The sequence below is a fragment of the Meriones unguiculatus genome, chromosome 11 (assembly GCF_030254825.1).
Source record: "Meriones unguiculatus strain TT.TT164.6M chromosome 11, Bangor_MerUng_6.1, whole genome shotgun sequence".
Lineage (NCBI taxonomy): Eukaryota > Metazoa > Chordata > Mammalia > Rodentia > Muridae > Meriones > Meriones unguiculatus.
In genome coordinates, this window is record NC_083359.1 from 17,041,939 (window position 1) to 17,060,185 (window position 18,247).

The following is an 18,247-nucleotide window of genomic DNA, read 5'->3' on the forward strand; positions in this document are numbered from 1 at the left end:
AGAAGCAGGGATCAGGTGTGGAGAGGTGAGTGTGAGCAAGGCACAGGTTTAGCAGTGTGAAAACTGGCTGAAGCGACAGAACAGAAGAGTAGTGGATGCTTCCCATTGCCCAGCTGCATCCATCTCGCCAGTTTCGGAATGATTGTCACAAAGCTCAAATCTACTTGTGGCTTCTCGCTGCCAGCAAGTCCTGAACATTCACCCCAGCTCCTTTTCAGGTACTTGTACTTGTACTTTTATTTTATTTTATTTTATTTTATTTTATTTTATTTTATTTTATTTTATTTTATTTTATTTTATTTTATTTTATTTGTATGATCGCCCATGTGGAAGTCAGAGGACACCTTTTACAGCTTTGGTTTGCCCTGTCCGCCTTTAAGGTGGGATCCAAGGATCGCACTCAGGTCACCAGGCTTACACAACAAGTGTCTTTACCCACTAAGCCGTCTCAATGGCACCTCTGCCAGGTCTAGATCCGCTGGGAAGCAGAGCCAGGAAATGCAGATTTGCTGAGAGATAAGGTGGGAGAAATGGACAGGGAACGGCCAGCCTTGTGAGAGCAGTTCTAGTTCCTGGAAAGGAAGAGGAAGGGGAAGGGAGGAAGATCTCTCAGGAGATGCCTCAGACTGACCTCGAGGAATGTATCAACCAACCTGGTGAGGACCGAATCCTTGGGGTTCTCTCTCTGGAAAGGGATGGACTAGCCTCGGGTGCGACTTCCTTGACATGGCTTCCAGGAATTGATCTGATTTGGGAGCAGCTAGGGAACAGAAGAACGGCTGTCACACATACACACAGGAAAAAAGCTGGGAGAGGGTGGGCCAGGCTCTCTGCTGGAAAAACCACCATGCCCAGGAAGCGAAGCATGTTTCTTATATACAGTTGAACATGGCACATACAGCCAAACAGGGAAGTGGGGTTCTTACCTCAAGATAAACAGGGAGGTGGGGTTGCTACGTACAGCTGAACAAGGAGGAAGGCCTAGCTGGTCTCTGTAGGTGCACTCTGCAGGGAGGCAGTCAGGGCTGTAAGCATGGTGGGTGGGGAGGCTAATTGTGGCCATTTTCTGCGCATACCTACAAAGGCTATGACATCCCTCTGAGCCCCATCCTTGAAGGCAGGAAGGTTTTTGCCATGTTCCAATGGTCTGAGGCTGGTGTCCTTGACAGGACAGGCTCACATCGACAACACACATTCACTCAGGACATCACTCCCTACAGTAGGGCATCACACTACCATCCAGGATCTGCCCCAGAGGCAGTGGCCTTGACCGGAGAACTGCCTGGACCCTGAAGCTTCAGGCACCACAGCCACCATAATCAGAGCCTGATTTTATTATCTCCCTTTCCATCCTCTGAGGTCCCGTGCACTGGCGCCACTGGCCTGACCACATGCCAAGAGCCACACGGATCTTCCAGCCCTACCCAAATCCCAGCCTGTGCTTGCTCAGTCCTCTCTGCCTCTGACCCTCCCTCCAGCCGTACCAACAGAAGCTCTTACGTTTTCAATACATCTGACTAAATTGCAATTTCCTGATGCCACTCTGCAAAATTTGCCCTTTCCTATTCCTGCGGTACTGTATTTTTTTCAATCATTAGTCTCCAGGCTGGAGCGTCTTAGCCAACTGTTTGTTTTGAGACAGGATCTTGTTGTGTAACCCAGGCCTTCCTCAAACTCGCAATCCTTCTGGTCAGACGGGTGCTTTCAGAAGTCTTTTTAGCTGCGTGTATCTTTGTACCTGAGTGTCTGTGACGTATGCGTGCACTGGCGCACACAAGCACACACAAGCACACACACTTGCAGAGGTCGGAAAAGGTTACTGGACCTCTAGAACTGGAGTTGCAGGTGCTTGTGAGCCATCTGATGTGGGTGCTGAGAACCGAACTCGGGTCCTCCGTAAGAGTGGTGAGTGCTCCATAGCTCTGAGCCATCTCCCCAGCCCTGACTCTTACCTTCTCCCAGATGTGAAGGCTAACCCCTTGCCCCCATTCTCCAGCAGGGTGTTCAGTGCAGGTAGAAGTCAGGGGGCTCTGGCTGGCTTAGATGTTGGCACTGCCTTGACTGTCGTTAAAATTATTATTATTTTTTTTAAGATGTTCTTTGTGTTGTCTATGTAGAGGTGGTTTTTCAACATATGTCGGCATGCCCTGTGCATGCAGTACCTGTGGAAGCCAGCTGAGGACGCTGGCTGTCCTCTGACTGGAGTTAGGGACAGTTGTGAGCCTCCCTGTAGGTGCTGGGAACCAAACCTGGGTTCTCTGCAAAAGCAGCCAGCACTCCTAACCATTTCCCCAGCCCTCTGCTGGGAATACTTAGAGGCTTTGTAGCACAAAAAAAAAAAAAAAAAACAAAAAACAAAAACAAAACACAACAAAAAACATCTCTAGAGCTTCAGAATAGTCAGTCTCTGGGGATGCACCCCAGTGTGATCAAATGTTATCATTCTTTTGTACCAAAAAGGTCAGCCAGGCAACCGTGTCCATTCGTGGAGAACAGCAGCCTCACCAATGCAGGGGACCAGGCCCCTGGTGTTTAGTCCCAGGGCTGAGTTGTGAAGAACTCAGAAGTGGTCCTAGAAAAAAACCCAGACCTCATATTTGCTCAAATTATTCCTAGGAATTTTGCCTCCCCTCTCCCCCCATCCCCATCCCATAACTGGAAATAGGTACCTTATAAATTCTGAGGTCACAAATCCAAAGAGTTATCCCTAAGGGTCCAACCATGTGCACTGACACCCTCCTCATCCTCTGGGCAGGACCTGAGGTAACAGACCCACACAGGTAGAATCAGAGCATCAGGAAGTGTAGACTCCCTCATTCTAAAGACCTCACCCTCAGACCTGACTTGCTGACGGATGGTCTAGCGACCCAGAACATCGCGTTCAGTGATGTGGAGCACTACACACCAGGAAAATCAAATAAAAGGAAATGAGAGCAAAAATGCAGAGGGCCCAAGCACAAAGTGGTGGCATCCCCACTTGTAGTCCCAGCTGCCCTCGTGAGCGGAGAACGCTGTCTGTAGAGGTTTGCCAAGGGTCATGTAAAAACAGTTACGACCATTATATCTTTTTAAACAAGAGTTTCTGGAGACATGGGGTGCAAAAAAAATCTCAGTTATTCAATAAGCCGGTGTCTTGAGTCAGCCTGGGAGTCCATGAGAGGCCAAGCAGAATCACTTCCTCCCGACTGGGGGTGGGGGCAGGGCGTGGTGGGGATGGGGGCCCCAGCCTTCCATTCCAGCTGTGTCTTATCCTCAGGAGAGAGCAGGGGATCCAGGGTGTAGCCAGCAGGTCTCCTGGGCAGGGACCCTTCATTCCAGGCTCACGCTTGCTTCTCATTTGCCAGTCTGACATGAAGGAAACAGGCAGGTCTCCTGGGCGCCTGTGTCAAGGCAAGAATGTTCTCTTCTCCCTGGAATCTTGGCAGCCTTGGTGGGCACAGGGCTTTCTTTTAGACTCTTCAAAGCAATGCCTGTGTCTCTGGGCACATGCTTGTCACCTTCTCTAGCCCAACTCCATGGGCTGGTGTTTATTAATGTCATCCCTCTCTGCTCAGGTTTATACTGTACCTCATTTTGACTGTGTTTGTGTGTGTATATATGTGTTGGGAGGTCATTGTGTAGTGCATGCCTGTAGTCCAAGCATCAGGAGAGAGGCAGGAGGAAAGCCTCAACTTCAGAAGGCCAGCCTCGCCTACCTAGTGAGACCTTGTTTCAACAGACTAACAGTTTGGAAGATAGCGCAGTCTACGAAGCGCTTGCTCGTGTGCATAAGCATTAGACCTTAGTTGGATCCCCAGGACTCGCCGAGAAGTCAGGTGTGCTGGGACATGCCTGTAACCCCAGCTCTGATGGGTAGAGAGAGGAAGAACCCTGGGCTGTCTGGAACGACACCTGAAGTTGATCTCCGGCCTCCTTGAGCACACGCACGCACGTGGCGCACATGTAGACAAACAAGCACACGCACAAAACTCGTAAGTGAAAAATAATAAAAACGTTAAAAATAGAAGGAGGGCTTGGGCTAGCAGTTCTGAGCCCGTTTGAGGTGTCACTCCCTCTCCGGGATCTAATGGAACAAGTGGACCCTCTCGCTGGAAGAACTCCCAGGCAGCCAGGACTGTGCGCACAGTTTGCGGCTTTCAAGGACCAGAGCCCTAGCCTGGGAACTGAGCTCTTGAGGGAGGGGACAGAGAGACGCAGAGGTAGGGAGTGGTGACTGGTGGCAGTCCTACCCAGACTAGTCACAGCTAGTGTCTCCTCTCATACTCAGGCTAACTGGGGTGCCCGGTTAACAAATCAAAGCTGCCAGCCCCCCCCCCCCCGAGTCCCTAATCACAGCTACCTGTTACAGGGTCACCCTGGCTGGCGTACCCTGCTTCCTTCCCTTAGCTTCTCCTCTGCTTCCTGACCTCAGCCATTTTGGCTGTGCAGTCTCTTGTTGCTCTTGGTTCGTACATACTCTCTTGGCCTCCTCCCCCAACCCAGACATCCCTCATCCCCTCCCTCCCCAGCCCACTCCACCCCATCTCCTCCCCGCATCTCATTGCCTAGTTCAATCTGCTGGCCTTGTACAGTCTGGCCCCTTCCAGACACCTCTGGCTGTTTTCTCCCTCGTTATCTACAATAAACCTCCTCAGCCATACCTAGGAACATCGTGTCCTCATTTTTTTTAAAAATCGGTCCGCAACTGTGCTAGGCCACAGCAGAGATACATGGCCGTGTGCTGGGACTTGTGCACTGGAGCTGAAGGAAACTGGCTCTAGAGTCCCAGAGCAGCCTGCTTGCTGGAGGAGCCAAGTAGTGCTATGTCCGACTGGTAGGTTGGGGCCCTCTCAGCCAATTTGACATGGGCTACCAGCGGCCTTCTGGCCAAAGAGGTAGGGAAGGGCTTGGTCACTTCAGACCATAAATGAATGGAATGGGGACACAATCGTCCAAGGTATGGCTGAGGACAAGGTTTTTTATTGTAGATGTGAGGGAGAGTATTGCCAAGGCGTCTGGAAGAGTCCAGAGCAGCGAGAGAGAAAGTAGTACATGGAACATGGCCTGTAGTCTAAATAGGGCCGTGAGGGGTTGTGGGAGATGGAGAGAGGGAGGGAAGAAAGAGGGGCAGTAGGAGGGAGCCAAGCAGACGAAGAGCCAAGAGCCAAGGACCAAGAGAGCACATGGTCAAAAAGGCAGGGCTATATAGGAATCTGAAACAGGGGTAAGGACAGCGAGGCCCATGGGCTGGAGACAGTTAGGAGAGGGGGCGTGGCAAGAAGAGCTGAGAGGAACCTCAAGGACTGAGTGATCCTGGAGGCCCCCTGTGAGCTTTGGTATGCCAGTAAGCATTTGTGCTGGGTTTCTTTTGTGCCTGATGCTAACTAAGGTCTTGTCTTTTCTGTGAGGGACTCACAGAAGTAGCATGTGATTGCTAGGGTATCACTCTGTTCAGACCCGGGGAAAAACGGGGAAGTTTTTGCATCCAGATTTCATCCCAGGACATCATCACAGGGGATTTTGGAATCTGGCGCAGCGCGTCCAGGAAGCAAGCACAGTGATCCTTTGTAGCCCAGCACTCGTGCGGAGCTCCTGCTGTGCGGTGACTCAAGGAGGGTAGAATTTCCCTCGGGCCCAGCCAGCTGGACAAGTCAGCGCTCTTCTCCTCGCAGGCAGGCCCCAGCACAGAGGAGCAGGGCCTGACGACGGGGAGGTTCCGAGGTGGGTGGGAGAGGAGGGAAGACAACCCACCATGCACTGAAGCCCCTCAGTCAGGGTTTCCCCTCATCCCCCACCCCCGAGCTTCCCAGCATTCCCAGCACTGGTCCCACATCAATCGAAGACAGACACCTACCTGCACATGGCTGCTTAGCTGAGTGAGACTGCTCCCATCCACACCACACATGGCGAGGCTCAGGCTTCAGGGGCTCCCCAGCTTTTAGGTCTAACCCTCACCTCACTGTGATTTTTAATGCCAACAGTTTTGTTCTTACTGGTAGGTTCTCTGGACTCTGTGTATGTGGGGGGAGGGGGTGTTTCTTCCAGGCAGGGTCTCACTTAACTTGCCCAGGCTGGCTTTGGACTCACTCTGTAGCCCATGCAGGCCTTGAACTTGCCACCCCAGATAGCTGAGCTGACAGGCATAAATATGCACTATGAGGTGAGGTGTGATTATTGGCAGTCATGCAGTCCCTGGCACGGTGAGGATGACAGGTAGAACTCGGGGGAGTGGGGGGGAGCCACTGTTTTAGTCTGTGCAAGGAGGTGATGAATCCATGACTTTCCTGTGGCCTTGGGAGCTCCTGATGCCAGCGAGCAAAGACAGTCTACCATATACCAGCCCATTGCCGTCACCAGGGAAGCACCTAGAACCACATAATTTCCTCCAAAAGTTCTCCCTTTGACTAAGGAGGTGAAAGTTAGCCATGTCCTCTGGATCTGGGGAGGGAGACACACTCTACAGATGCTAGAATGGAAGGGTTGCTGTCCTGACCAGAGCCATCTTGGTCAGGACACACTGAATCAAGAGGACAGGCCCTTGCCATGATGGCTCAGGCATGCGAGGCAGATGCCAACTGTCATCCTGGATACTGGCAATGCCAATCGATTATGCTTACTAGTTATCAGTTCTCTGCAGAGTAACCTCTTGGGTGTGGCGGGGCCTTGCAGATGAATCCGCCACAGGCCTGCTTCTCCGCCGGTATTCTGCTCAGTAGGGGAAAGGGAGGCCGTTCTAGGTCATCCAAACTCTGGTCCTGCCCTCTTATCCCTGGCTTACGCCTAGTCTTCGCTACACCAGACACCCTGGGGTCCTAGGCTCCCAGAAATTAGTAAGTCCAGATATACATGGCCTGGCGGCGCTCTTTTCGCCTCACACCAAGGTCAGCCAGCTCCAAGGCAGGTGCCTGGCCCTGGGCTGTGGATCCTCAAGTCCCTTGTTGGCAGGACTACACTGATAGAGGAGGCCTAGGACGCTCCCGCCCACCCCCTTTTCATTGGCTCTGAAGGAGGATCCATTGGAAGGTGGCCCACTCAGGCGAGTGTGGCAGGGAAAAGGCCGTGGTGCCATGGTGCCCCTCCTAGCGACATGCCCTCTCTCTCTCAACGCTCCTGTAAATTGGCTGCTCCCTTTCCATCCCCACTCCTTCCTCAGGCCCACTGCCCACGACAAAGTGAGTCCCCAGGGATCAGAACCCAGCTCCCATCTCGCCCGGCCTCTTCCTGCTGTGACTTGGGCAGGGTACCTAACTTCGTAAGCTTGTTTCCTTGTCGGTAGAGAGGGGAGGATGACTGCTCCTGTTCTCTTCAAGACGGCCCGTCTTGTCCTTAGAGGGTCCTGGGGATGAGGATGGAGACGGGGATTTGGGACCAGCACTTGAACGACGGCGTCAGGAGGGTGGGTGTCAGTGAATGGGTAGAGGACAAGTAATCGAGCCTACTAGAAGAAACTGCAGAGCTTCCTGTGTGTGTCCGGGGACATGATGGGAGCAATCCCCACCCCCAGCCTTCGGGTTTGTTGAATGCCTGACACTGTGGATTTTCCCAAATGTTTAGTCCTCCTGACAAGCCTGTGAGGTTGATGTTATCCTGCCCAGATGAGCTGGCTAAGGCCTCTGAGGCGGCATGTGCTGAGTTAAGCGTTACTAACTGTAGAGGCAGTGACAGAGTCCCACCCCTCCAGCTACATGCCTTCCTCAGGTGGTGACTTTCTGGGCCTGGAATGTGTCAGCGTCTGACTGTACTTCCAGGTGTAGTGGCCTTCAGAGTTGGAGCTCTCTTGCTGTCTAGGCACCAGCTCAGAGGGCACAGACTGTCCTTGGCTGCCCCGTGAGGGATGGGGAGCAAATCTGGGAGTGTCCCTGCAGCCCTGACCCAGAGCCAGGACTTTTCCCCCTACCTCAAGGGGAGAGGGAGGAGCTTTCCCATGGGGATTTCCCCAAGGGACTGGAGTGGGCTTTTTTTCCCTGGGGTCAGAGAAGGACAATTCATGTTGGCTGAGGTGGGGAATCCCCTGTGGATTTCATGGTGCCAATGGGAGGAGCTTGTTGTTTTCCTGAAGCACCAGTCCTTAAGGGAGAAGAAAGACTAGGGTCTGTCGCAATTGGCCTCATAGCCACTCCTTGGTGTCTGGATCTTCATCTCCCCCTCCCTCACCTTACTTGCTGCCGCTGCCGTGAGACCATGACACCAGGCCGGGACACTTGTCTTAAAAGCTGAAGGGAACAGTCTGAGATTTGGAGCCTCTATCCACTTCTGAGGAGAAATAAGACACCAGATTGGTGGCACTCGGTAGAAACAAGGTAAATGGCCAGTGTTTGGGGACTAGACACATGTAAAGGGCTGAAAAGCAAAAATTATCCTGAAGAGGAAACTTAAGAGACGCGAGCATTTCATAACGGATTTAGTAAGAATTCAAGTCACAAAACAATGTTCGGGGTTTCTTTTTCTCTTTTTGGTTTTTAACTAAATTTTCTTTCTTCATTGCTTATTTAATGTGTACGGGGTATTTTTGCCTGCATGTCTGTCTACATGTCATGCCTGAAAGATATACCTGTTTAATATCTCTTCTCTACCAAGCCTGCGCTGTTCAAGTATACTTCACAGGCTCAGACCCTGCTCTGGGTAGTTTTTATTGTCAACGTGAAAGAACCTGGAGTCATCTAGGAAGAGGGAAGCCCAGTTGAAGAAATCATCTTGTCCTGTGGCCATGTCCATGAGAAACGGTGTTGGTTAACGTAGGAGGGCCCAGGGCATTGTGGGTGACCACCATGCCTTAGCAGATGGACCTGGGCTGTATGAAAAAGTTAGCCGAACTTAAGTGAGCCAGAGAAGGAGCCAGTAAGCAGCACTCCCTCCCTGGTTTCTGCTCCAGGTCCCTGCTGTCATCTCCTGGAATGATGGATTATGGTCTGGAGGTGTAAGATGAACTGCACCCATTCATATTCTCACTTCTTTAGTTCTTTTTTCACAGTGTACTTTCTTGGATACCTGGTGGTCCCTAGCCATCCCTAGACTGCATTCCTGCATGTGCGCAGCAGACCTTTCTTCCTTCCTTCTGGGTCTCTTGTATCCTAGCCTGCCCTTGAACTTAACTGTCTAGCCAAGTATAACTTTGAACTTGCAGTTCTCCTGCCTCTGCCTCCCAAGTGTAATGATCACAGGCACATGCCACCACGTCTAGTTTTATATGGTGCTGGAAATCCAGCCTAGGGCTTCCTGCATGCCGGGCAAGCCTCGACCAACTGAGTTGCATCCCTGCCCCACTATTCAGAATTTTGAAACTTCTTCTCAACGTTCCCTACTCTTTTACTGATTTTTCTTATTTTTTCCTTCATAGCACTTTACTGCCTGTGACTACTATATTTTTATTTATTTATCCAGTTTTTAGTATTTCCAAGAACAACACAAACTCCCTACGTGCAAATCCTTCTGTCCACTGCTATATATACCCAAAGCCCTAGAACCGTGCCTAGCATGCATGTATAGTAGGTGTTCAATGAATAGCTGATGCAGTCAGGCACACTCAGGGTGATATGGCTATGGGGTGTTCAATAAATAGCTGAGTGGCTTCGTCGTTGAAGCCTTGAGATGGGATGGAAGAGTGCTGGGGTTTCTCTCAGTTTATAATATTCAAGGCTGAGCAAGAAGATCTCAGCAGAAAGGGCCTCGGGAGGAAGCCATGCCTCTGGGTCTGTCTCCGCTTACCTGCAGCTGGCCCACGTCTCGGTGGCTCTTGGAGAGCTGGTCACAGATGCACCTGCATCTTTCACCTTCCACCGCCCCCCCCATGCCCACCATTCACTTTCCTCTCTTCTTCCAGGTGCGGAGCGGGCAGCGACGCAGAAGAAAGCAACTGGGAGGTAGGGGAGCAATAAACTGTGGCTAGCTTGGGATTTCCCGTCTTAAAGGTCATGGAAAGTAGCCCAGGAAATCCCAGGGGACTGGTGCTGATTTCATGGACAGAGCGTGAACCCTGGGACTAGGGGACAGTTCAATAATGCTAGGGGTGGTGCGAGGTCTTTAGAGCTAGAAGAGAAGTCTGTTTTCTGTTGCCACAGCGGAGCACCTGAGACTACATAATCCGTAAAGGAGAACATTTCATTTAGACTCATTCTTTCCCCAGAGTCGGGAAGGCCAAGATCAGATAGCCCCGTCTCATGGCTCTCATGCAGTGTGGCATGAAAGCGGTGGCAGCCAGCAGGGCAGGGCTCGCTGAGGGCGGCCCTTCCATTCCAGTGACCCAGCCACCTCCAGCGTTCCACAGAGCCAGTGATTTCAGAGCGGGCAGACCCCGTTCAAGACACAGCAGCGCTTCCAGGGGAAATATGCCTGGCTGTGGGCCCACAGGATGGCCTTCCTGCTCCCTGCTCGGCCACCCAAAGGCCAAACCCTTCCAGCTCTCTCCAGAGCTCCCACATGGGGCTCCGAAGTCAAGGAAGGCCTTGAACAGTTTAGTTCTAGACCAAGAATTTACTAAAACGCCCGCCTCAACACACACACACACACACACACACACACCCGCCCGCTGCATATGGTTCCTCTGGTGTCCTGCCGAATCTCAGTCTAAATGACAAAAAAATAAAAATGTTCACTGGCTACTTGATGTAAGTCAGCATGTCTATACCAAAATGTATTGCTGGATGGGGGTGCCACTGGCGTGGGGGACTGCTGGCGTGGGTGAGGGAGTGATGTTGTTGACTGACGTTGTGGGGTGCTGCTGACGTAGGGTAATGCTGACATGGGGGGGCTGCTGATGTGACTGGAGAAAGGCAGTTTTTAAAACCGTGTGTAGCCTCGGACCAAGCAATCTGCTCTATAGAACTGAGGAAGAACCATGTCTAGGCCAAGGGGAATGCACAAGGTGTCTAGAAGTGCTGTTTATAAGGGAAACTTCGGGTAGCCTCGGGAAACTTCCAAAAGAAATGATTCGGGAGCCAGTTGGATTGCCTAGTTTTTAGAGCTTGCTTGCCACCAAGCCTGAGTGTGACCCTAGCTCCCACGCATGGCCTTCTGACTTCCGCACCCTCAGGTGGCACATGTGTATCCTCGCATTCAACTACACACTAAATAAAATTTAAAAAGAAAAGAAGTTGTTCACCGTTTCCCCATCTATCCAAGGGTGTGTCAGACACCAGAGCGATATACACACATATTTATTGAGAAATATGTTATTTGTAGGGTTTTTCCCTTTTTTCCCTTAAGGTTTCTCTGTGTAGCCCTGGCCGTTCAGGAGCTCTCTATGTAAACCAGTCTAGCCTCTAACTCAAAGATCCACCTGCCTCTGCCTCTGCCACCCAGCTCTGTTGTTTGTGTTTGGAGACAGCATGTCACTGTTTTGCCCTGGCTGGCCTGGAAATCGCCAGTCTAGCTTGAAACTCACAGAGATCCACCTGCCTCTGCCTCCTGATGCTGTGATTTCCAGCTGTTTGTTTCTGAGATAGGACATTATGTAGCCCAGGCTGGCTCTGGGCTCATTGTACAGCCTGACCTGGAAAGCTTGAGCTGCCCGTCTCCACCCTCAAGTGCTGGGATAACAGGTGTGCACCGCTGTACCTGGCAATGTGTTTGGATATATTGGCTTTAAGCAAAGAACAAATAGAGAGACCTTACATCATATAGACAGGAGCTTTGCATCCTTGGAAGTTGAAAATGACCAGTCTCTTAGCCTCGGCCTGTCTCCCACACCTGGAAAAAGTGATACCTCCAAGACTTTGGCAGGTATCATGTGCTGAGTACTCGGCCATGTGTGTCCGGAACACATGGACCTGGAGGGCTCTGCAGCAGCCTTGATGTTCTGTTTTGTTTTGGAGGGAAAGCTAACAGTGAGTCATTTCACTATTTCCTTGTTTTCTACAAGGCATACTTCTACGATGATGGCATACTTTTTTTTTATGTGCATGTTATTTTAATGTGTATATATATTTTTAGTGCAGCCATTGAAGAGTTGAGAAGAGGGGGCAGGGGTGGCAAGATGGCTCAGTGGGTAAAGGCCCTTATCATCTGATAATGCAAGCCTAGAAACCTGAGTTCAATCCCCTACACCTACACAAAGGTGGAAGGAGAAAGCCAACTGTACAAAACTGTTGTTCTCCCCGCATCACACACAGATACACAACATTAAATGTTAAAACTTTTTTTTTTTTTTTTTAAATCTAGTGCATTTGACTTGGACGGAGCTCCAGACTCTGAGCTCTAGGCAGGGAAGAGAATTGCTGGAAGGCCAGCAGTGAGGGAAAGACACACCCCTCAGGACCTGCTTCAGGGCCCCAGCTAGCCAGCTCCTCCCCACAACCCCACCATCAGCTCCTGGCAGAAGATCTGTTGACCGAAGGCCCGTCTGTCTAAGCTTCAGGTGATAAGTGTGCGCCTTCTGCAACAGCCCAGCTCTGGCCCAGCAGAGAGGCCACGTGGCTCCAGGGACTGGCTCCTTGCCCATCTTCAGCACCATTTTGTCCACATCCAGAGCAGGAAAAGCAGGAGTCCCAAGGAATCCTGAGAAGTCCTTTTGTACGTACTCTCCCCATTCTCGTCCTCTGATGCTCCATGACAAACCCGCCCACACTCAGAACAGCCACCAGCTGATTGTGCTACAGGTCAGGGGTTCAGAAAAGGTACAGCTTTCCTTTTTCCACAGTGTCTGGGCCCAGGCTGGGGTGAGTGAATGACTAAGGGTGCCTGGCATCCCAACTGGGAGTTGGAACAGCTCGGGGACAAGGAATCCGCTCTCAGGAGGCCTTCCGTGTGGCAGGGATGGTGTGCCTGCTGACCAGAGACAGCACGTGACAGGCCTGCCTGGCACAGTGGACCGGCGGCTCCCGCTCTTGCCTGGCAGCTCCAGTGTGAGTGTTCTGCCCAGCAACACGGAACCATATGCCTAACCTTGGAAGTCACATAAGCCTCGCTTCTGCCGCTTAGTCACAGATCTATGTGGATTCAGGTAGGAAGGCACAGACTCAACTCTCAGTGGGAGAAGCCTCAGCCATGTTTGAGATTCACTGAGCAGTTCAGGTCAGGTGGTGGGTAGCGAGTTAAGTGTCTCCCCCACCCCCCACTTTGAATTATGCATGTGTGTGTGTGTGTATGTGCACATGCATGGCATGTGGAAGTCTGAGGCTGATACTAAGGCTCATCCTCAATCACTCTTCCACAGTCATCCCTGAGCCAGGGTCTCTCCGTCAAGCCCAGAGCTTACGCAAATGAACGTTTAGCGAGCCAGACTCGAGTCCTCACATTTGCATGGCAAGGGCTTTGGCTACTGACCCAGCTCCCCAGCCCGGAAGCTGAGTCTTGCTGTTGTGTGCCCGGTCCGAGCCCTCCATCCCTGCATTCCTCTGCCCTTCCTGCACCCTTTCTCTCTCCTGCTGTGTGGGAGGGTATAGGGTAGGAGTTTCCAGCTTCCATGCTCCCACCATCCACAATGTCTAGTCTTCCCGGTCCCCCTGCTCAGAGTGTCCCTCCTCTGCTTCCCCCTTGGCAGCCATCATTCCCTATTCTTTCTCCTCCTAGGATTCGTGGAAGTAATTACTCAACCATCCCTGTTTCCTTCACCGACCTCTGCTTTTGGTCTCTTGACTGGCATGTTGGTGGCCCTTCCTGAGAGGAAGGGGTTCAGCTTTGTGAATACCCTGCTGTGTGTTTAACTGGAAGCTCTGCTACTTCTGTTTAGATGGATGCATCTAAAGTGTATGCCACACTCCCGTCCCTTTGGTACAGAGGCCATGTTGAGCTTTTTGTTAGTAATTCAGTAACTTTCATAAGCATGCATATTTACCTGTCAGTTACTAAGCTAGGTAGAGATGTCTGTCTGTCCATGATGGGGACACCGTCCCTGTGCTAGACTCCTTTGTTATTTTTGTTGTTATTTTGTTGTTGTTGTTGTTGTTGTTGTATATGAGTATATGCTGAGTGTCTGTGGCACTCATGCCATAGCACGTGTGAAGAAGCCAAAGGACAACTGTGGAGTTGGTTTTTCCCTTTCACACTTATGTAAATTACAGGGATTAAACTCGGGTTCTCCAGTCTTGGGTAACAAGCAATTTACACACAGAACCATATTGCTGGTCCTGTGCTGAATTCGTTCCCCCGCCACCTCCCGAGACAGGGTTTCTCTGTGTAGCCTTGGCTGTCCTGGACTCACTTTGTAAACCAGGCTGGCCTCGAACTTACAGAGATCCACCTGCCTCTGCCTCCCTGAGTAGCAGGATCAAAGGCGTGCGCCACTGTGCCTGGCTCTACGCTGAATTCTTGTTTACTGTGGCTTTCCGTCCCTGGCTTCGTGGTTCTGTGTACCCGTGGGGAAGATGCTGAATGCTGAGGGGAAGAGAGCTGCCGAGACGGTGACTCACAGCTTACCTTACTAAGATGACTAAGCTGGCTGCCTATGCTGGGAGTCATTGGTTACTACCCACCAGCCCTGCTCCTGTAGGCTCTCTGCCCTTTTCCACACTGCCCAAGATTGGGCCAGGGGGAGACCAATCAGCTTTCCTCTGTGTCTACATGTTTCCAGATGTGTTTGCTAACTGAAGACCCCAGCTGGGCACGGAAAAGTGTAGAGCGATATTGGGGTGCGTTCTCCCCCGGCTCCCTCTTTTGCCTACTGGGCAGTGCCAGTTTCCTCCAGCAGCTCTCAGGTTGGGGTGTAGAGGGAGGGGTGCAGGTCCACAGCTCCCCACAGTGTCACCTTCTCCACAGATTTCTCTCCCTGCCTACCCTACCCTCTTTATAAACAGGCTCTTCCTTAAACCCTTCCGTCCCTCCCTCCAGGTGGAGGGAAGGGGTGTCTCTGCTTCCTGCTGAGACTCTGACCTTCACAAAACCATTTTCTGATTTGTATCTCACGCAAGAATAAACAGTTCTCTGGCCGAGCCTTGCGAGATCCTCCTAGGAGCCCTAGCTCTGAGCTTTATAACATACCCAGGATGCACAACAGCCTTTAACTGTACTATAGACCATGGAGGGGACCCGGTTAGTGACATGTATCTAGAGAGTTCGGAGAAGAAAAACAAAGCAGGTAAATGAAGAGCATCCGGGAGAGAGACTGGACAGTGACTTTCAGAATTTATGTGGCAGGTTGGAAAACACCAACCGTGGGGGTTGGGGAGATGTGGAACTTCCTGGAGAGAACAAATCCTTGCTAGGTTTGCAAGGTGAAGTTGGTTATCTGGGGGACATCCAGACGATGTCCCGTGGTATTCCCCCAGGCCTCCTATGAGGAGTCCCTCAGTGGAGCCAGCCAGCCAGCCTGTGGGACGCTAGTTGCACAGCTCGGTCGGGGGTCCTGGGCTTGTCTGTCGTGTGTGTTCTGCCTCGGGGATGAGGACATCCTAGAGGCCAGGGAGGCATGGCCCTTGCCCACTGTCACAGCTGACCCTGGAGGAACAACCCTCTTCTCACCTCTGAGTCCAGACTGCCGTTTCTCTGCATGGGCACTCTGTGGATTCTCTCCCACCTTACCACAGCCACCACTCTGCCCTTATTATTTACAAAGGGTTATTTGTATAACCCTTTGAATGACACATATCTCTAGAGAAAGAAAAAAATTAAAGATAATCAAGAACAACTTCTAGCTATTCCGTTCATAAAGCGCAGAAAGGAAACATCATAAATGGTGCTTTTTATTTTTTGTTTTATTGCACTATTTGTTTAGTTTGGGTGGGGTGCTCCATCAGTGCCTTTGGGGCTCAGAGGACAACCTGTGGGAGTGAGCTCTCCTCCTACCATTGTAGGTCCCTGGAATCAAACTCGGGTCATGAGGCTAGGTAACAGGAGCTATCCCAGGAGCGCCTCCTTCCCCCCAGCCCTCACAAATGCTTCTTAGAGAGGACACAGGAAGGCCCAGTGCTGGGCTATGTCCATGTTGCTTTCCGGTACAGTGTGTGCTATGGGCTCTTGAGTGGGATGAGAACAAAACAGAGCTGAGCCATGACCGGTGCTGTGGTAGCAGTCAGACTGACCGCTGTTGCTATGGGCATTGCAGCCTATTATTTTTAAAAGTGTGTGCCTGTGTGTATCTCCAGGCCTGGTTATATTTCACAAGGCATAAGGCATACATAGCCTCAAATGAAATAAGTTTTTCGAAGTCTACTAAAGTCTGCCTTTGGTGGTAGCTGCTGCAGTGGTGGGTGTAATCCCCAAATGACAAAACCAGAAGCCACAGCGGGGTAAGCTGTGCCGCCTGCCGGCAGAAAGAAGCTGAAGATGCTCTTCAGCCAGTTATGCCCCTACCTGGACAGAAGAGACAGGTGCCAAGTCTGGAAGTCCAGGCTACTGAGATGGCCCAGCCGAAGGCACTGGCTGCCAAGACTCCCCCGCTTCCCTGGGATCCACATGACAGGAGGAGAAAACCAGCCCCCAATAGTTGTCCTCTGACTTCCATCCATCCAAGTATGTCATGGCATGCGCACACGCACACACGCACACACACACACACACACACACACACACACAAACACACACACACGAATAATAAGTGTAATTCAAATCTTTTAAAAGACCGTTAGAGACCATCAATGAGCTGGGTGATGGTGGCACACACCTTTGATCCCAGCACTCGGTCAGAGGCAGAGGCAGAGGCAGAGGCAGGCGGATCTCTGTGAGTTCAGTGCCAGCCTGATCTACAGAGAAAGTTCCAGGACAGCTAAGGCTACACAGAGAAACCCTGTCTTGAAGGGAGGAGAGAAAAAAAAGAAAAAAAAAAAGATTTACTAGATGGTCAAGCCAAAAATGAAGGAATTGGTAATTATATTGTTAAATTAGTTTACATAAATTAGTTTACATTAGTTTATATAAGTATATGGGCACCCACGTTTGTAATAAAATTGCTCAGAACTACAAGGAAGGGGAGATTGAGAGCAACAGGAATGGCTAGTTCCACACTGGCTGGCTAGAGTTGCCATTGTGGTATTTTTACAGACTGGAGAGGAGATAGCACATGAATGATGGAGGGTCCAGCCAGGGGCCTCAGAGGCAGAGCCTTAGGGCTTAGGCCTTCTTCTGGACCACCCCCACAGAGCTGTGGACCTTCAGCCCGACTGAGCAGAGGAAAGGATCTGAACCATCAGTCCCATCTCTCGGGGAAGGGACCAGAACCAGGGAAGTGGGATGGAGCGCCTAGTGGAGAGGCCCAGCTCACGGCTTCTGATCTAGCCACACTTCTTTCACTCCAGGGAGGGTCATTTAAACCCTTGAGTGACATAGCTTCCATCAGATTATCCGTTTGCGTCCCACGCCACTCCGAGTCCTCTGGTCAAGTGCATCCATCTGAGGACTCTCCCCCACCCCCAGCAACCCTGTCTAGCAGAAGCAGGGAAGCCTCAGGCCCCTCCCAGTTCACTGTGTGAACTCTACCCTGCAAGGCAGATCAGGGACACCACTCCAAGAGCCAGCTACTAGTTCAGCTCTCCTACTGGGGAAGGCAGAGACCCCAAGGCTTGGCACCCTAGCAGATGTCTACCTAGCCCCCTCCCACAGCAGAAGGTTCGTGGTCCATGTTTCTGGAGGGACAGATAGGGCTCAGCTAGGCAGAATACCTGTGTGCGAGCCTGTGGCCTGTCTCATCCTGCTTAAGCTGCCGGCAGTTTGACCAGAATATACTGGAAGTCAGCCACCCCTAGGGAGACGGCCACCAACCTCATGGAATGTTCAGGAAGTTCTCGGCTGCACTCTTTCCAGCTGAGCCCAGTGTGGTCGTCGGCAAAATGTTGCAAGTTCCTAATCTGGACACAGAGGCCAAGAGGCGTGGTCTGAAGTCAGAGCTGGCCGTTCCCCATAAAGACAGACACCCTGAGTCGGCCTTCCTCCCTCCTGGGCTAAGGTAGTCAGAGCCTCAGCAGCAAGTCTGCCCTAGGGAAGTCTAGCTGCAGCCTCCCTAGGAGTAGCTGAGTGATCCCATGTCCCCGGGCAGGGAGTGGGTGGGGCCTACCGTGTTCCCATTACACACCATTTCACCTGATGCAACTGCTTTCAACAGACCTGCCTCGGAAGAAACACATTGCAACAGCCTGCCGTGACGCCTCTTCCACCTGTTTGGGGGATCTTACATGGGCAAAGATGGCATCTTCACCTCACTGATCCACTACAGTCTGCTGGAAGGGGCTTTCGCCAGGACCACTTGAGGTCTTGAAAAAGATTTATATCTGTCAATGCCAGTGGGACTGCGGTTCAGCGGATGAAGGCGTGCCACTAAGCCAGACCACTGGAGTTCAGGCCCTGGGGTGCACACACCACCCTTGCAAAACGAAGTGTGAAACAAAAGAATTTCTGTTATTGA

At 51.5% G+C, this 18,247-nt stretch overlaps 1 long non-coding RNA gene across 3 annotated transcripts; it reads left to right on the forward strand.

Moving 5' to 3' along the window:
• Positions 1-978: 978 nt before the first annotated feature.
• On the forward strand, positions 979-18,038 carry LOC132646301 (uncharacterized). Of its 3 annotated transcripts, none has more exons than XR_009584445.1 (3): positions 979-8,279; positions 9,800-9,839; positions 17,948-18,038. It is a non-coding gene; the product is annotated as an uncharacterized LOC132646301 (long non-coding RNA). The 3 variants fall into 3 exon arrangements; XR_009584446.1 differs by lacking the exon at positions 17,948-18,038 and adding an exon at positions 12,136-12,218; XR_009584444.1 differs by lacking the exon at positions 17,948-18,038 and adding an exon at positions 10,103-12,126.
• The last annotated feature ends 209 nt before the right edge of the window (positions 18,039-18,247 follow it).